Genomic DNA, 20,721 nt, shown 5'->3' with positions numbered 1-20,721 from the left:
AACACAGGCTCAAGGTGGTTGTCTCTGCTGCTTAGTAGTAATTGGAGTGAATATGCAGGCATTTTGTAATTGGTGTTCAACTTAAAATTAACTGAAGTGTTTGCAAGCGATGAGGGGCATGACCCTAATTAAGTTTGGCACAATGGAAATAGGAAAAGTAATAAACATGGCAAGTATCTGTCGTGCTTATCTTATACATGTACAGTATATAACGGTATAAACCGGAAACCCGATTTAGTGTCGGGGGGGGGGGGGGTCATAAGCACCGCCCATTCTACAGGCCAACCTTTCCCTCTTTCCTCCAGCCAAGCCAGCTGTTCCTTATCGACAGTTTTGAATGGAGTGCTTGCTTGAGCACTTAAGCCACTTGGCAAGCACTCTCCAAGAAACATGGTCACTGAGCACATCCCAGATTCACAACATGGTGACAAGGATAAACATTAATACCATATCGATGAATTCGTCCCTCAGAGGGAAGATTTCGACATGACACACGGCAGGTTAGAGATGATCAGGCCAGTTAGAAGTTGGTAGGAATTGAAAGTGGGTAGTATTTTAATTTTTTTTTCACAAAACGTGGTTCAAAACCCTGTGAAAATTCCTTTGTGGGAGGAGGGAGGGGGTTTGGAGCGTCGACAGGTCTCCTTCGGGGCTCTCTGCTGATGATCTGAAAGTTGTTTCCGGTCGTTATCTGTCCCGTTTTAACTGTTTATTTTTCTCACCTACATGTTACGTGTGTTCCTAGTTCGGTTTTGTTTCAAAAATCGTGCTATTTTGGGAGATTTTGTCTACCTTGTCTTCCCGGGTGCTTGAGGCCTACCCTTGAGGCTTGAGGCCTACCGGTTCCCCTCGGTGTACGATCGTGTTTATTTGTTTTTTCTCCCCATTACCTTCAATTTCTATCTTCTCCACTTTCCTAACATCCCCCATCCCTCCCAACTAATCACTCTATTTCTTATCTTAAATAAAAAAATAAAAAATGTTACCTTTCTCCTTGCACACTCACGAGTCTCGAATCTTCTTCTTCCTCCTCCTTCTTCTTCCTCCTTCTTCTTCTTCCTCCTTCTTCTTCCACCTTCTTCCTCGATTTTTTCGACAACACTTCCATGACCTAATCTGTTGATAACTCTCTCAAACATTAATAATAATAACAAAAACGATCTCTTATAATGCTTGATCTTCCTCTTTCACACATGTGGTACTCCTTACTGAATCATAATGCACTACTCTTCTGCTATTTAAACAGACTGCTCTCAATTCGACCTCTCCTTCATACCTTGCCTAAAAAAATACAACTGTTACAGCGTTTCTTCACTCCATTCTCTGAATTCGCCTTTATTGCATCCATAAAGAATTGTGTGAAATCGCATGTGCATGAGGGAGAGCAAGTTTCTTTGAAAGAATTCCCAGGATGAGTTGATGTTGGAGAAAGTAGTGATAGGAGACCAGTCAAAAAGTTTGATGACTGCTTGGAGACCCTGCCAGTCAGCTTAAGCGAAATGCCAGACTCGACGGTGGTGAGGTGGTTCTCTGATAATAGCCAGAGAGATGTCCACTTTGAGAAGGACGTAGTCAGAAGACCCGATAATCCACTCAAGCCCACCTCCTTCAAATTCCCTGCTTTCCTTCCTGAAAGTCCCTGTATTGTCCATCTTCTATTCCCCATGTTCCCCGTCCCATCCCTCTCCCTTCCACAGATATCCTAATGTCCCTGTTCTCCACTGTTTTGTCCTTCCCACTCCCTCCCCTCTTGTCTCATGCCCCCTTTGTTGTGCGTTGGGTGTTAGCTCTCACACGAGCCTCGACAAGGTATACCAAAAAAAAAAAAAAGGGGCTGGGAAGAGAGAGGGGAAAAGTGGTGTGGTGGGAGTCTGGAGGCAGGGGGGAAGGGTGGGAGGGGAAGGAAGGGTGGGAGGGGAAGGAAGGGTGGGAGGGGAAGGAAGGGTGGGAGGGGAAGGAAGGGAAGGAAGGGAGGGGGGGGAGGGGAAGGAAGGGAAGGGTGGGAGGGGAAGGAAGGGAAGGGTGGGAGGGGAAGGAAGGGAAGGGTGGGAGGGGAAGTGAAAGGTTGGGAGGGGAAGGGTGGAGGGGAAGGGTGGGGGGAAGGATGGGGAGGGGAAGGGTGGGGGGAAGGGTGGGAGGGAAGGGTGGGGGAAGGGTGGGGGAAGGGTGGGAGGGGAAGGGTGGGGGAAGGGTGGGAGGGGAAGGGTGGGAGGGGAAGGGTGGGAGGGGAAGGGTGGGGGGAAGGGTGGGGGGGAAGGGTGGGGGGGAAGGGTGGGAGGGGAAGGGTGGGGGAAGGGTGGGAGGGGAAGGGTGGGGGAAGGGTGGGAGGGGAAGGGTGGGGGGAAGGGTGGGAGGGGAAGGGGTGGGGGGAGGGGTGGGGGGAGGGGTGGGGGGAGGGGTGGGGGGAAGGGTGGGGGGGAAGGGTGGGGGGAAGGGTGGGGGGGGGGAAGGGTGGGGGGGAAGGGTGGGGGGGGAAGGGTGGGGGGAAGGGTGGGGGGGGAAGGGTGGGGGGGAAGGGTGGGGGGGAAGGGTGGTAGGGAAGGGTGGGGAAGGGTGGGGAAGGGTGGGGAAGGGTGGGGGAAGGGTGGGGGAAGGGTGGGGAAGGGTGGGGGAAGGGTGGGGAAGGGTGGGGGAAGGGTGGTAGGAAGGATGGGGGAAGGGTGGAGGGGAAGGGTTGGGGGAGGGTGGAGGGGAAGGGTGGGGGGAGAGTGGGAGGGGAAGGGTGGGGGAAGGGTGGTAGGAAGGATGGGGGAAGGGTGGAGGGGAAGGGTGGGGGGAGGGTGGAGGGGAAGGGTGGGGGGAGGGTGGAGGGGAAGGGTGGGGGGAGGGTGGGTGGGGAGAGTGGGGGGGGAGAGTGGGAGGGGAAGGGTGGGGGGAGAAGGGTGGGAGGAGAAGGGTGGGAGGGGAAGGGTGGGGGGAAAGGGTGGGAGGGGAAGGGTGGGGGGAAAGGGTGGGAGGGAAGGGTGGGGGGGAAGGGTGGGGGAAAGGGTGGGAGGGGAAGGGTGGTAGGGGAAGGGTGGGGGGAAGGGTGGGAGGAGAAGGGTGGGGGAAGGGTTGGGGGGAAGGGTGGAGGGAAAGGGTGGGGGAAGGGTGGGAGGGAAGGGTGGGGGAGGGTGGAGGGGAAGGGTGGGAGGGAAGGGTGGGAGGAAGGGTGGGGGAGGGTAGGGGAGGGTGGGAGGGGAAGGGTGGGGGGAAGGGTGGGAGGGGAAGGGTGGGGGGAAGGGTGGGGGGAAGGTGGGAGGGGAAGGGTGTGGGGTCAAGGGATGGGAGAAGGGATCGGGTAGGTAGGGGAAGGGATGGGGTTGAGATGGGGTGGGGAAGAGGTGCGGTGGAGATTCCGAAGGAGGGGGGTATTGCAGGACAAGGCAGGAGAAGGGTGGGAGGAGGGATCCAGCATTTGCCGGCAATGCCGGGTACCCCTGCTCGTACAATATCTACGCGCTACCTTGCCTTCACTTTTGCCCTCACAAGTCACTCATTAGTACTTTAGCATGTTTGACAAGGCCATGTTTCGTATCCTGTGACAACAAAATTAACTGCAATTATTTTTAGGATGTACTAGATGACCCATGAACCCATTGGGTTCCGGTTGTGACAGCAGTTGATAAAAAATCATTAAAAAAGAAAAGAAAAGAAAAAAAGATAGCTCAAGCGAACTATACCGCTGAGGTTGTTTGCATTGATCAAATTATCCCGAAGAGTATTTCATTGAATCGGGAATTGATTTTTTAATATTTTTTTTCGTTGCCCGATTTGAACGAAACTTGATACTGCGTGTCAATGTGAAAAAAAAAACGGAGAAAAGAAAGTCAAAGAAATTATTGTGCTTCATATTCTAAGCACAATTTTATTTATGAATGAATACGGAAGTATTAAATCAAAATGTCGATGTTTACTTTATGCTTAAAAAGAAATTGTTCTTTGTCTCTACTAAATATTTGAGATTTTAAAATCAATCATTTCAATAAAACAAAAAAGATAGCTCCTGTGAACTATACCACTGAGGTTGTTTGCATTGCTCAAATACTCCCGAAGAGGACTTGACTGAATCAGGAATTGATTTTTTAAATAATTTTTTCGTTGCCTGATTTGAACGAAACTTGATACTGCACATCGCAAAAGAATGGTGAGTAAGATGGCACAAACTTTTGCACTATCGTGCACCGTTTTGGCTGTATTTCGGGAACATACATACACACATACATACATACAAGATGAGAGTGTTACTAATATATAGATGGGGCATGCAAGAGGGTGTGCCAACATAACGATAAGGCTAATGTGTATGGAAAATGAAGAGACTGCTAAATTCTTGTCGTTTGCATGTTTACCCAGCTATTAAACAGTCATCCTAGTATTTTGAGGGCAGGGCTAGAGTACCTATATATAGAGAGTAGCGACATAGGGGGACCAGAATTTGATGGTCACGTGACACATGGGCGCCATTTTGTTTCACACTCTAGCGCCAAGCTACGCATCGAATCCAGATCTTCACCGAGTGAGCTCGGAGAGACCGAGTTTGAAACTGAGTGAAACTTTATTAGTCAAAATGACGGGTTGTTGCGCCTTTGGGTGCAGCAACAAATCTGAGAAGGGGTACAGGATGTATAGGTTTCCAACAGATGCAAAAAGATGGAAGATATGGGAGCAAAAAGTGAGCAGAGTGGGATGGAAGCCTACTTCTTCATCATGTTTGTGCGAGGTAAGAGAAGGGCTGTATCAGTCCCATGTATTAATATCAGCGTATGTATGAAGGAAGTGACTGTGTCTGCGCACCTTATTCATTGGAATGCCATTATTATTAATCATTATGACATTGTTATGAAAATCCAATTCTTTGTAATACATAAAAATAATTCAAAAAACATTCCTTCATATGTTGTGAAATTGTGTTTGAAGGTCATTCATCAATGTTGGCCGTGGGTCTCAAAAACTAATAGAGTCTAGATCTACTAGTAGTAGATCCAGAACTTTTGCAGCATTTTTATTTTTGGTTCAAACTCAAAGTTGGTCCAAAATGTCAAATTTGGCTTCAAATTTCCACTCATACTTTCATAGGCCCATTACTATCTTGGTGTATAGCGAAAATGGTGCATGCCGTGGCTCCATGGAAAGAAGAGAAAATTCGTTGTTTTGATAAGTAATTTGATGAACAATTTTGGTATTTGTCTATTTCTTATGTTGACCAAAAACCAGTCAAGTTTTAGACTAAAAAAAGGGCAAAATAATGTACACATATGGACATTGACATGTATGGTATATAAGTCTTACTGTATATGCGTTGAATGTGTTACCATGGTAAAGATTATTGTAATAAGAATTATATCAATCATAGCAGCAATTGATATTATTATTGATTTATTTGATTTATAGCCTGTATGATTAAATTGGAACAAAAAATTACCTATAGAACCACTGCCCCCACGCCTGCCCCAAAAATGAAATGCTTTAAATTTGGGGGCCCTCTTTATGCATGCCGTTGATCTTATTTATTATCATAACCCCAGTAAGGATCAATGGTAGTCTGGGATGTTGGCATCTAGAAAGCTAACAATATGGGCAATCATTATTTAGCAACCCAATTAATTTACATATTTATCACTTAATTGCACAATCTTATGAAAATACACAATTTGTAATGAATTGTCTGTTTATTTGGTTACCATGGCAACACATTAGATGGGGTTTCATAAAAAAATCTAGCCTACAATCTCTGACCTCCATACTTTCATTTGGTGCATTTCCATTTTTGTTCAGAATCATCAATCATGTAGTATTGTCTTGAAAACTTGCTGTCAAGTTGTTAATATTTCACCAAAATTAATTTTGCTGTAAACACTAATATATAACTAATCATGATATTACGTATTTATACACTTGAATTTGAAAATGCCTGCAGTGTATGAACAATACAGGTAACTCTGCATGCATGTAAGTCAGCCTTATTAAGTCGAATAATCGCACAAGTTTAAACAAATTTTGAAACCGTATTATGCAAGACGTGTTATTTACCTTCTGTGAGGCAGATTTGTTCTACGTCGAACAGATTTCTGTGGTCCCAAGAGATTCAAGTTAAGCAGAGTTACCTGTACTTATAATTTGTAGCATTTCTTTATCGTTCATCATCTTGCAAATTGATGGAACACTGTTGACAGAAATAAAATAGCAAGTCAAACCTACTGCGATTTTTCATGGACTGTTTCTTCACAAGATTGTACCAGTTGAATACTTAACATAAGCATTTTGACATGAACGTGCTTCATAGATTCATCCAATAATTGCATAGCAGGCCTGTGCAATTAACTATTCTTTGCCCATAAAAAAGGGTCATTTCAATTGTTAAGATATTTTTGAAATCTGATACAATCATTTTGGCATAGTCACTTTTTGGTGTGTTTGAGAGCGTGTTGGGTGGTAACTATGATGATAAATTACATGTAGGTATCGGTGTTTGTTGTTTTTGTTTGTTATGGGTGAGATGATAATGTGGTGAGATGAAAAAAGTAAAGATGGGTGAGGTGGGGAGGGATGGGTAGGGGCAGGTATGGATCAAATTGAGGCCCCAACTTAGGCCTATGGACTCGAGATTTTTATTTGGCTCGACTTCATGTCATAAGCCTACACAGGCCGAGTTTCTCCCAAATGTCTCGTTCTCTGGCAAACTTACTCTGAGTTTCCCGTGTAATGAGTACATGCATTTTAACATTTTATCACTTTCAACCCCATTGATTCTATAATCAAGATCTTTGGCCGAGTAAAACATGAGAATAAATATATATATGTCCAGTGATGTATCCCACCCTCCTGATGTATTGCTTCATTCATGCATGCTGCTACGGCGGTAGCGCACGCACCGCGCGTTATCCAGAGTGAAACAAAATGGCGCCTATAGCTGAGTTGTCGCTACTCTCTATATATAGGTACTCTAGGCAGGGCGAGTCATTACTCGAATGGATGACAAACTAGGTGTACCATCTGCTATCATGAGTTGTTGAATGTTAAATGTCGCTTGGCGTCCTTCGCTTAGAGTAGGCGAGCCTTAGAGTAGGCAACAGGAATTGGGGCCAAATTCCTGTCCATCCACTGAGAAGGAAAAGGAAAACCACCCAATGTAATCCTTTCCATAAGGTTGCTTTGGCAGCGCTGATTCTGGCAATAGGTGCATGACAGGGGAAATAGATGTGAAGACACTGGGTGATCAACCAACAAGGACACACCCATTGGAATGCCTTTTAACTTATTTCCCCACAGGCTGTTTTGCATGTACCATTACAACAGGATGGAAATAAAACCCCTGAGCAAAAGACAAGCAATACATACAATGGGTCAGTCGTGGCATTTGCAATGTTACACGTTTCAACCCACAAGGAACATCATTTCTCAAGGGATTTACATCCTGTAATGTATTCAATAGTCAGAGATGAAGACTCTGAAGTGGGAATAACAGGTTTATTCCTGGCCAGGGGCACAACACAATACAGCACAGCATCAGGACATGGGCGGGTCACATGAATTCTTAACCACGCCCCGGTGCACCCAGGGGTAGGGTGAATATACTGATTCTGGCTCACTTTTCCCCATGTAAGTGAATGGGGGATTTTCAGCGATTCATTTTTTTTTCCCTCAAAATAAACCCCTTTTTATCCCAAGGTATATTTATTTGTCTCCCCTTTTAACCTCGGGCACTCTTTTCAAATAACCAATGCAATAAGATAAAGATTTGTTCAAGTAGTAAAGTAGTAATGTGATTTGTTAAAGGTGATTCTACAGAAATATCTGAAACATGTAAGCTGAGGGACACTCTTTTTCAAATAACCAATGCATATTGTTTAGCTCACTCATTGAACCTCTAAAGATTTGTTCATTCTCAAATTCCTTCAATAGGTAAATTTTTTTTGCACAATAATCCCCATCTAAAATATTTAAAAATAAAACATTTGAAACTTTATATTTTTTAAGATACCCCTTTTGTGCCATTACGAAATGATAAACTTCTCTTAATGCTCTTGTTTGACCACCTCCTGAGCCACAGGTTATTTTTTGCAAAAGCCACGCCCACTTTTCATAGGCCCCACCTACTTTTCATAAGCCCTGCCAACTTTTACTAAGCCCCGCCCACTTTTACTCAGCCCTGCCTACTCTTCCATCATTTCCAGTTCATCTCTGACTCACAAAGAAATCACGAGAAAATTCTATAATGTTATGGTTTTGAAAAAATTTCCAAGGCTTGTCTGGGCTGTTAGGCAATTTTTTTCAAACAATCCTCCATTTTGAAAAAGGAAACCATAGCAACCAGTCTTTCTCTATAAAAGGTTAAACCCAGACTCCATTTAAAAAAAAAAATTCTGACAATGGAGTGCTGTACTGACTTTGGGGTTCCTTGGAGTTTTACGACTTGTATGGAACTAAACCTTCAAGTTGATGAACTGAATTCAAACCTCTTATCTGTTGAGGTAAGATTTTATTTTCCTATTTTCAAAGTTTGATTGAAGCATCGACTCATTTAATAATTAAATCATTTAATACATTATTATTTTCTCTCACAGGAAATTGTATCTGAAAATACCGATTTTGCCACAACTTGGGGTGAAATTGTTGGCTTGGTTGAAGACCTTGTGAGCGACCAAGACCCACAGAACGAGTAACCTTGAGTGGGATGATTTTGGTGTTCCTTGGAGTTTTACTACTTGTATGGAACTAAACCTTCAAGTTGATGAACTGGATTCAAACCTCTTATCTGTTGAGGTAAGATTTAATTTTCCTATTTTCAAAGTTTGATTGAAGCATAGACTCATTTAATAATTAAATCACTTAATTAATACATTATTATTTTCTCTCACAGGAAATTGTATCTGAAATACGAAATGAAAATACTGCTTTTGCTACAACTTGGGGCGAAATTGTTGGCCTGGTTGAAGACCTTATGAGCGACCAAGACCCACAGAACGAGCTCAACCTTGATGGCCCAACCAAAGAGTTATACCTTGGAGACCAGCAAAATCCTGAAAAAGAGTTTTACAGCAATAGTACTCATTGTGAGTTATCAAGACAATACCCCATTGAACAATTTATACCTTGATGAGCCAGAATACAAGTGTTACCTTGGAGACTCACAAATTTTGAAAAAAAAAATCAGTAAATGAGTTCTGCCTTGATGGTTTAAATAACTACCTTGGAGACTCGGGAAAAGGGTTCTGCCAAGATGGTTCTAAATATGGAACCTACCTTGGAGACTCACAAATTTCAAACATTTTGAAAAATGGAGTTTTCCTTGATGATCCACAGTTATACTATGTGGGATCTATCACTGAAACCCATAAAAATTGGAAAAATGGAGTTTTCCTTGATGACCCACAGTTATACTATGTGAGATTTATCACCGAAACCCACAATATTTCTGGAAATTGTGGTGATACCTTGGAGTCTTGGATAGATGGTTATATTTTTGGAGACTTGAAATGTGGGTTCTGGCTTGATAACTCACAATGTGATACGTATCTTGGAAACTCAACAGAAATGTAGTTATACCTTGGAGACTTGGAAAGTTGGGTTTATATTGGAGACTTGAAATGCTCCCACTCTTTGGGATCTAAACCTATCGATGTAGTTCTTTGTTGGATGGTGCTTGATGAGAGCAATATCAAGAAAGTTCTTACTCCCCCTTTCTACTTCATCAAACCTGAAAGTCTTAAAAGACAGAATTGGAAGAAGAGAAAAAGAAAAAACATAAAAAATATATATTGTTGAAATACGTATTGAAAAAAAAAAGACATTGTGTTGGGTGAGGGTTGAGATTTTGAATGTGAGGGTTGGGGTGGGGGGTTGAGATTTTGAATGAGGGTTGGGGTTGAGATTTTGAATGTGAGGGTTGCAGTTGAGATTTTGAATGTGAGGGTTGCAGTTGAGATTTTGAATGTGAGGGTTGGGGTTGAGATTTTGAATGTGAGGGTTGGGGTTGAGATTTTGAATGTGAGGGTTGGGACACGGACACACACACACACACACACACACACACACACACACACACACACACACACACACACACACACACACACACACACACACACACACACACACAACAAACAAAAGTTAAGCCTTGACTATTCAGTTGAGGATTCTGTGTTTTGGGTTCACAGATCTAAGAACATCCCCCCTTGGCACACATTATATACTGTTGTACACCTCGGACTTGGCCCTCGAGTGTACACAATGGTGTATAGTAGGAGGGAGTGAAGCGCCAACCCATTGCTCCCATGGGTATTATCTGCTTAGTTTTGTCTTTTGTAATTCCTGTGAATAAAATGAACCTAAAATCTCTTCCCCTTCTAAATCATATATCTTATAAGTCCAAGGAACCATATCTATTACATCAACAATTTTAAAAAGTTCATTCGTCCATCGTTCAAAACCCTTTTCAAAATGAGATTTCCATCTACATATTCTCACGATATCACCAACTTTGAACTTAGGTTTTCTGACATTAATCTCTTTTTCATATTTTAATTTTGAAAATGTTTCTGATGGTTTCATATTCGTTGACGTGTGAATCGTGTCATTATACTTATCCACAATATCCTGAATAAAAGATGACCATTGTTGTGAACCGAGTTGTGTGAATTTTTTATATAGTCTCTCTTTTAAGGTACGATTAAAACATTCAATAACAATGGCCTTTCTTTCATTAAAGGTACTGTAAAATGTAATGCTGTTATTTTTTAGAAAATTCATAAATGTCTTGTTATAAAACTCTCCACCCTCATCAGTCCACAATTTTTTAGGTTTTCTCTTACTTTTATTAAACATCTGTTGAAAGGCTATCATAAGAGTATGGCCTGTTTTGTTTTTTTAAAGGGACAACCCATGCGTATCTACTCCTCAAATCAATAACGGTTAAAGCATACTTGTACCCCTTATCATTATTGAGTTCAATCAAATCAGCAGAACAGATATAATCAACTTACTTGGAATAAACCTTCATTCTACGAAACTTTGTGATTATTGGTTTATGTAATTCATTAGGCAATTGCTCTTCAGTCTTAATGACATCATTAGAGCCTATAAGTTTTTTGAATTTCCAAGCCCAAGTTTCAATTTAGCACTAATCATCTTTTCATGATGAACCTATGAACTTTTTCTCTCAAGGTTGGATTTTGTATCAGAGACAAATTATACAACATTTCTCTATCGGCTTCATGCTTTTCTTCCAACGTTGTGGTATTCCCATAATCAATATCGTGTCTCATGCACACTTCATCAACTCTATTGATGGGCTTACTCCTGATTTAGGATTGTCTGCCTCATCTAATCTTTTCTCCAAGTTTGTGCCTGGACCACAGAAAGAATACCCTGGTAGATGTAATTCCCCTGGTATTCCAGTAGTTGTAAATTTACTTCCTGATAAAAATTTTGCATATCTCCTCCGATTTTGTGTTTGGAGATAAATTGATTCTTTTTGAACCACACACCGAACATATACCTTTTTGTATAACCCTGTTATTTTTACTTTTAAAATATGAAATATTTTTCGTATTAGTTTTCTTTTTACATTTGAGACAATAACTCATTTATTTATAAGAAAAATTCCTACAGAGTGAGAAAACCTTATTGGTTTCCAACATGCACATTTGAATCTTAATTTTTAAAACATAAAGAATCCTTAGAAATGCCTTCACTCTCTCCTCCATTTATTTAAGAAAAAAAATGAAGAACTTGAATTAAAATCAATATCTTGCCGATGTCAATAGTCTTGTCGAAAATATTGCAAATAGACTTGTCAATTCTTTGTTTTCCTTCTCGGTGAGTTGAGATTTATTTATTTTCTGTAATACCTCCATTCTTTTTAAAATCTCACTGGTTTCCATATTTATTCATTCTCGATCTTTCCTCCCTCTCCTCCTTCTCTCTCTTCTCTCTTTCCTCCATCTCTCTCTTCTCCCTCTTCTCCCTCTCCTCCTTCTCTCTTTCCTCCCTCTCCTCCTTCTCTCTCTTCTCTCTCTCCTCCTTCTCTCTCTTCTCCTTTTCCTCCTCTTCTCTCTCTTCTTCAACTCCTTCCTCGTCCCTCACTATCCTTGAATCGCTTACACCCCATAGAATATCATACATATATTCATCGGGATTTCTTTTTATTCCTGTATCCAAAATATTTTTTTTTACAACAGGAAACCAATAAAATTTCTTTTGAATTTATAAAAGAGCCTTACGTTTTCTTAACTTTATAATTTTTTCATTATTTAACATTTTAATTCCATCCAAAGTTGTTGGTTTATCAACATCAGCATAATGCCAATCTTTTATTGAAAATATCTCATTCTTATGTTGTAGAACATCTTTATTAAAATTCAGAATACCCTTTTCTTGAAGGTATGCTTGGACACAGAAATGATAATTTTCTTCAAGTCTTTTTACTGTCATTTATGTATTAGAAATATTTGTTAGAATAATATTATGACATGAAACACCTCCCCATCTTCCCATAGTAAAATCATTTTGCATTTCCTTACTTATTATATATAATCCTGTTTTTTATGTTTTCATGACATAAAATAGGGCAAAGCCATTATTATATTTACCCTTATTAAATTATTTTATTTGTTGTTTACTAATCGTGCTTCCACAAAACTCATTCTCTATACCAAGTGGATAATATTCTTCCTTACGAGACTGATTTAATTGTTCCAGGTCTTATAGGTCAATTTTAAATGACCAATTATACCATAAATCATTCATATCATACCCCCATTGTTCTATTCTCATACAAACGATATCCCCTTCTTTATAAAAATTTATTTTAATTCGAACTGTGAATTCTGTATGACTTGGAGATACAATCAACACTTCTGTATCTTTGGAAAACATGGCCATTTTATTTAAGGATATATATTATGATAAATCGCTTAATCTCACCAAGTCATTCGCATCAGTCGGGCTTGGATAATTATTTAATTTATTAGCATTTTTTTATGTTAATATTTTTTGTTATACTATATTTATGTCGTTCAGCCTGTGCCTTTGTGTAATAATTTGATAAATCAATATCCAGTTCTTGGGATACACCAAAGATAGAACCATCCTTACTGACATGTCATTTATATTAGATTAAAAATAATGTTTTAAATTTTTTTCTTTTTGTTGAGTTGAAATAACACATACAGACATAATTGACCACAACACTTGGAATTTAATTATTGGACTTGAAATGTTTGATAAACAACATTCTGTAAGAATTTTATGACTTCAACAGGTGGTGGAAGACCAAAACTATCAAAATAAAATTTGTCTTGACTATTAAAAATACAAACCCAATGAGAACCGTTTCCATTATTATCTTCTAAGTTCATAATAATATTCTTTGTATGTTTAGGCACATTTGTTAATTTATCTCTCATACAAATAACCACATTATGAATTTTTAATTTCTTACAATATTTGACAAGTTGTAAATTTGATGTTGTATTCTTTCCAAATTCTTTAAACCATTCATCAATGCTCATTTATTTATTAGAAAGATATAATCCATTACCCCTTTAGTTAATTTTACACCTGCTTGTGCAATAGAAGAAAGCATATTTCCAACTAACAATCTCGCTTTATCAGGCAGACCTTCAAGTTTTTCAGCAAAATCCACAATTACACCACTTCCACTAATTTGTTTCTCCAACTCTTTGTTATGTCTTTCCAATTTTTTGAACCTGGAGTTGAGCCTTCCTTTCGTTGGCAGTTTTCACCGCTGTTGAAATACCACCCATCAATGCTCCAACAGCACTTAAACCAGCAAATAAAGGAATTAGAAATGGGAGAAATCCTCCACTCGTCTCTCTTATTGAATATTTTTTCAACATTGGTTTTGTCATTTTAATTTTAAGTGAGCCAGTATCGTTCAAGATTTTAACCTGTTCTCTTGTGAGCAAAACATCAATTCTTACTCCTCCTTTCTTCTGAATTGTATAAACGTGAATCGTACAAAGCTTTTGATTTTGAACACAAGATGATAGTTTATGAAGATTGATTTGATTAACATATACCCCAGTTGGTACTTTGCCACTCATTTATTTAACAAAAAATTATGTGAGACTAATAACACCAATTATCTGTATTATTCTGTAATTCTGTTTCTTCCAAAAGCAAACAATATGTAGCAACTTCTTCACTCACTCCTCTTTTTAATGTATAGGGAAGTATCCACTCGATTAGACTTTATAGTTTCCTTTTGAGCACTCATATCAGGTAAAACGCAAAGATTGTATACAAACTTTTAAATGCTGTCATATCCAAAATAGGTTCTTTATTTCCATTACTTTCACACACCTTTTGGTAAGACTTGTATGCTTCAGCATAATTATTTTTATCCCAATTAATTTCCAATCTATATTGTGGATAAAATGTTCCATCTAGAGAAACATGAAGTTGTTTCACCTTTGCATTATCACTCAATGCATTATTCTTATCAGTAGCAGTATTGCCATCTGGTTTTTAAAAAAGGATCCACAGATATCGTGGCTTTCCTTCCAGAACACCCAAATTCCACATGAAAGTGGTTTGGTTTAGTTTAACGTGTTGACATCTTCTTTTGAGGTACGATTCACTAAATGGTTTCTTTGAGTTAAGTCTTCTGTTCAATATCTCTTCTGTTTTAAGATTAGGAGTATATTCACTCATATACCAACTCATTTCATCAATTACAAATTTATTCTGCTCACCAAAAGCACTACCAACACCAAAAAGTAATCTATTTTCATTATCATTCCTTTGTAGTTGAAATCTAATTTTAAGACCATACAGAACTTTATCATGATCACAAATTCCAAATATACCTTGAAGAGGAACTGCCACAGTAAAACAATTAACTGCTTTTGTATCATCAGTATACGTTCCTTTCCTTTGAGTATATCCAGGGTCTGTGGTTGTTCCCATTGACATATCAGGAATAAAACTTTCGACAGCCCCCTTTCCCATTCTATCGCTGAATGTCTTCTTCTTCTTCTTCTTCTTCTTCTTCTTCTTCTTCTTCTTCTTCTTCTTCTTCTTTCGGCTGCTCCTGTTATGGGTCGCCACAGCGGATTATCTGTATGATCCGCAAAGTGATTTGGCAGAGGTTTTACACCGGATGCCCTTCCTGACGCAACCCTGGTCGCCTCTTACGACACAGGGATATGGTACACCTATTTTAATCGGGGTATACACCGGCCCAGTACACTGGTACTCATTTCGCCGACCTCGGAAGGATGACAGGCTAAGTCAACCCCCTGGTGTATTAATTCAGTGGCTCAATGGGGCTTGAACTCAGGACCTTTTGGATCCCAAGCCGCTGCCCTAACCACTGCGCCAACACCAGGCTTATTCTATCGCTGAATGTATATAGTGTAAATTTCATCGTTTCAGATACAGCAGAGACATAATCAACTGCTTCAACTTCTTGTGTTCCAATGTACACACGAAGACAATCAAACATTTTCCAGAAGAAATCATTGATGAGTGTAGCGTTTGTGTTATTCCCAGCCTGAGTGAATTTAAATTTACACAACAAGAAACTTTCGCATAGATTCAAATAGGTTTGTTGATTATTTATTTCAAAACTTTTTGTACCATTTGCATTTCAGTCTGTTCCAGTTACTGCATTTACCTTGAAGTAATATTCTTTTTTCGTGGAGTTTGAGATGACAATGGTATCATCCAAATCATAGATACTATCAATTGCTTCCATACTTGTATTTATTTAGGAAAAAAGATGTTAAAACTTTTGAAACCCCGACCCAAGTGTTTGAATTATTTTCTGTCATTCTTGGGGAGACAACTGAGTTTTGCCTTTCTTAATTTCTTTTATTGCTTGTAATTTATGAGATTCCTTTTGGGCATCTTTTATGCTCTTTACAGCACCTGCTACATTTCCCACAGCAGAAGCAGTTGAACCAATTAGGTTTTTATGTTTCAGAATAGTTGAACCGATACCCATTAGAGTATAAATTATCCCATCTCCTTTAAACTGATGTCCTACACCCTTTGTCTCTTACGTTTATAGTATCCTCTACCAAGATACATACCTTCACCCTTGTAGTATGGGGAAAGGAACATCCCATCCCCTGTAATTATTTTATATTTTCCCAACTCGTGTTTCCTCACAATAATCATCGTATTTCTTTATTGGAAAACTTCACGAAGGTGAATTCTGATGGATATAACTTCTCCATTAAAATAAATCATACGATTATCTTGGTCGGTTTTCCTCAAATTTACTCTGTGTATGGTTTTTCCTGACACCAATTGGGGTTGAGTATGCACTGAATGAAAATATTGTATTTGTTTTTATTCCATCATTAAAAGCACCATCAATCAAATCACAGTGAATTAATGTCGAATTTATTCCTGAGGATATTTGAATGACATTATCACTGTAAAATGTTCCATTAGTTTCAATCTTTTTTGAGGAGAAACCCAATAACTCTCTAAATGAATTAACAATTGTGAAATCAACATTGTAGTGATTTTTCAGTTTAATCGTTGATTTTGAAGTATGTTTTTGAATGTCTATAACAATATTTTTTTGGTTCATTACCCTGTTCTTTCATAAGACAAGCAATTTCGGAAGATATTTGAGAAATCTCATAAGCCTGGTGTTGGCGTTGTGGTTAGGGTCGTGGCTTGGGATCCAAAAGGTCCTGAGTTCAAGCCCCATTGGCCGCTAGAATGAATACACACCAGGAGGTTGACTCAGCCTGTCATCCTTCCGAGGTCGGCAAAGTGAGTACCAGTGTACTGGGCCCGGTGTATGCCCCATTTAAAATAGGTGTACCATATCCATGTGTCGTAAGAGGCGACCAGGGTTGTGTCAGGAAGGGCATCCGGCGTAAAACCTGTGCCAAATCATTATGCGGATCATAACGGATGATCCGCTGTGGCGACCCCTGCAGCCGAAAGAAGAAGAAGATTTGAGAAATCTCATATGCTCCGGGTGAGACTGTTATCGTTTTGTATCCAATTCCTGGATTATAACGAAACTTGTCATTTTAATTAGTTATATTAAATAAGGTATTATAAGTTTTCATGGACAATAAAGATGCCTCATATTCTTTTGTTGTGTCAAGTTGTAGTGGGTATGGGAATGAAGATGTGTGGTCGCTCGTGAAAATAAAACTCAGGATTGTGCTTCTCATCTTATTTAATATGAGATAAAATATCTTTATAATGATATTTATTAATTATTTTCATGTTCATCAACTGGTCTAAAATGGCTGATGCTTCATTAAAACAATTGTTATTTCCAGCCTTCTTACTACCTAACAACAATAACAGTCTATTAACTAATTTCGATGGGTCACTTGGAAGAAAACTAACACCTGAACCAAGCCTACTTAAAGCCTGAATAATGTGTTTCTCCTTCTCATTCTTGCCACGTTTACCAGAAAGACTAACCTTATAATCAACAGAGTTCAGCAGATCAACATATACTCTATCATCATTATTTTTCATATCCAATGGTTTATCAACATACTTTGATTCATTCCTCACAGTTGATGCTTGTCTTCCATCTTTTGTGAGAAGAAACATTAATCTGGGTGTTAGTTTAACAAGGGGTTGAGCAGACCCCAAGAACCTTAATTCATCATTAAATATCAATACCTTTTCTTGAACAAGATGAAATATTGCTGGTTGTTCTGTTGGGATGAGTCCTGCTTTGGTTTTTGATTCCGCTGAATATTCATTGTTTTGAAGAGCATTCACAATATAATCAGGGGTTGATTAATCTCTTCCAGTTGTTGAAATAATCCTTCATCATCATATTCTAATTCCCCTATATGCTCTTATTCTTCCTCCGTCATTTAATCAAAATCTTTTCACATTTGAAGTTTCTTTGGAGTATATTCTACTGTGGGAACTGTGGAAACATCTACAATTTTTTCTTTGGAAGTTTTTAAAAGTGGTTTAAAAATTTTCTCTTGTTTTCTTTCAAATGCCTCTTCACCCGTTAGTTTCTGTCTGTGTTTCTTCTTTATGTCTTCCTGTTGTTTTACAACTTTTGAAACCAACTCTTGATGTTCATTAAATCTTCTTGCTCTTTCTTTCGCATCCATTTATTTATTGGAAAATATCATGTAATATCTCATCTTGTTTCACAACAATATATTTATATTTTTCAGTCGTGTGCTTCATGTAATCTGCAAATTCTTTTTTACTGCATAATATAGAACAATTATCTCTCCAAAAATTATTTATATCTATTGAATTTAACTTGAATAAAATAAAAGTATGAGCATTGTTTCTTATGGAACTACGAGAAAGTTGAAAGTACGATTGTCTAAGATAAATACAATAACAAGAAGAATGTCTCCCTCTTGTGTAGTAGCTGTCTATTACCGTTTGGTTTATCTCATTAAGACAATCATCAAAGATAACGAGGTTCTTTTTTGATTAATCCACATCTTGGGGAGATGGTATATCATCCGTATTACCACTAAGAATACAAGTTATCGGTTTTGATTTCTTTTTACATCTCTGTGTATCACAAAATAGTTGTATTATATCTTCAGTGTTATAATCATAAAGGTTTTTTTGAAGTTTAAATAAACCGATTATATCTTCTTTTTAAAGACCAGCATTAAAACATTGTGAGAGCAGTTAATACCATGGTTGAAAACTCGACTTTTTGAAAATTATTAAATTATCATAATCTAAAAAGTTGGGAGTGAGGAGCATCTTTAAAAGTAAGCAGGTTTTTCCACATCCACTTGAACCAACTATGAGACATCTTAATGAATTTGGGAGATTTTTATGGTTGTTAAATTTTATCTTATTTTCCCAAATGGGTAAAAAATCATTCATTTATATATTTGGAAAACAGGTTATTTAATTTATTATTGGCTTTTTTAGAAACTCTATATGTTATCCTAAGTTCGGGTTTAATTTGAAGATAATCCATTATTTTATTTATACAATATCTTGTGTTGATATTTCCCTGAAAATGACAATCGTGAATAATATATAACAACAATCCTTTGAACATTTCTCTAATATGTTCAGTTTCTTCCCTTGGAAGGAAAGGTGTGTTATCACCCTCATACTTTACATTCATTTCTCTAATCAATCTTGTAAAGTAATTCATTTTTGGTGTAAATCTAAAATAATTATTTTCCTTTTCATATTTTTTATTATCATTAATTAGAAGATAATCACAGAATATACATTGTTTATAGGCTTTTGACTCTGTGTTTAATCCCACTCTATCACATGCAGGACAATTCTCAAAGTTGTCGTATGGAGAATCAGGGAAGTCTAGCATATTTATAAAGTAAAACTTAACTGAAACTAAAATTTATCTTCGGAATCATCTATACTTTCATAATCTTCAAAATCTTCAGTTGAATATTGACTCATATTTATTTAGTAGAAACAACATTACCATTGATATCTATATACTTTTTTCATTACCAGATTCAACTACATTTTTTATATTATAGGTAATTTTAAAATGATCCTTAACTTCTATTGAACGAAATGTCATTTCACCTGATATATTAACATCGTTTATTTCATCAGCATTTACATCTTTAGGGTTGTTGAAAAAAATACAAATTTCTCTTTGCATATTACAAATGGTCTTGTCTTTTCTTTCGAAAGCTTCATCCATAAGGTTTTTATTTTTTGATACTTTTTCTTGTTTCATTGCTTTTTCTCGTTTTGAATATATTACCAGAAGGAGAGGAGAAACTTTTGTTAGAGATACTTTAATTGATGTTCTTCCAGGTATACGAAAAGCCCTTCCATTGAAGGAAATTGAAGAACTCATCTTAACCACCAGAATTGTTTTTATCCAATAGTTATATTTATCTTTGTTCAATACTACATCCTTGACATATTTCTCAGTAACTGTAACAAATTAAGAGATTGATTGAAACTTGTCTTTTGTGTCTTGAAACGTTGTATTTATTAAGTGAAAAAAGTTGGAGGATAAAATGGTTTTAAAGACAGATTCACCTATAAATTAAACGAAATTTTCATCACGAAAATTTAAGTTTAAGCAAAGTTTATTTATATAAATATGGTGACTACAACGTACTGCGATGTTTGTAATCATGAATATAAACATTATAAAAAACACCTTCGAACCAACAAACACACATTTAATCTATTTCATCAAATATCACCTCTTGAGTTGGAAAGAAAACATTGTGATATCTGCTCAAAGGATGTTTTGAAGAGTAGTTAAAAGAATCACCTTCAATCACAAAAACACAAGAAAAATGAGTTTAAAGTAAAGGGAGACTATTATATTGAAAACACTGATAGGGCATTTTAAGGGCATATAAAAAAAAGGATTTTTCAATTTGGAGAACCCGGTCCATCATCAATAAGTGAATCAATTGAAATAGTGAAACCTGATGTTGAAAAAGTTATTAAAAAGACATTAAAAGAAATGAAAACTTTCAAGTTTTATATGGGAGTGAAAATGAATATGAAAAGTCAAGATGAAGAACAAACTCCTCATATGAGAAAAGATCTTCATTTTATAACATCATTTCAAGATTTTTTGAATTGTGGGGTTTATGAAGAACTATCAAAACAAGAGGAGGATGTTGATAATACAGTGGTAGGAAGTGGATTTAATATTTGAAAAATCATCTTTTTAGATATACACATTCTAAAATCAAACCCTCTTAAAGCTTCTTCTTATATTGAATTACCAAAATAAATAAAACTAAAGAAGGCAGTTGTTAATATTAAGAACAATGA

Source organism: Eptatretus burgeri, chromosome 5 (genome assembly GCF_056783735.1).
Source record: "Eptatretus burgeri isolate ZD-2024b chromosome 5, Ebu_testis_v1, whole genome shotgun sequence".
NCBI classification, from domain to species: Eukaryota; Metazoa; Chordata; class Myxini; order Myxiniformes; family Myxinidae; genus Eptatretus; species Eptatretus burgeri.
The sequence above is the reverse complement of the archived record's forward strand: the minus strand, read 5'-3'. Positions refer to the sequence as shown.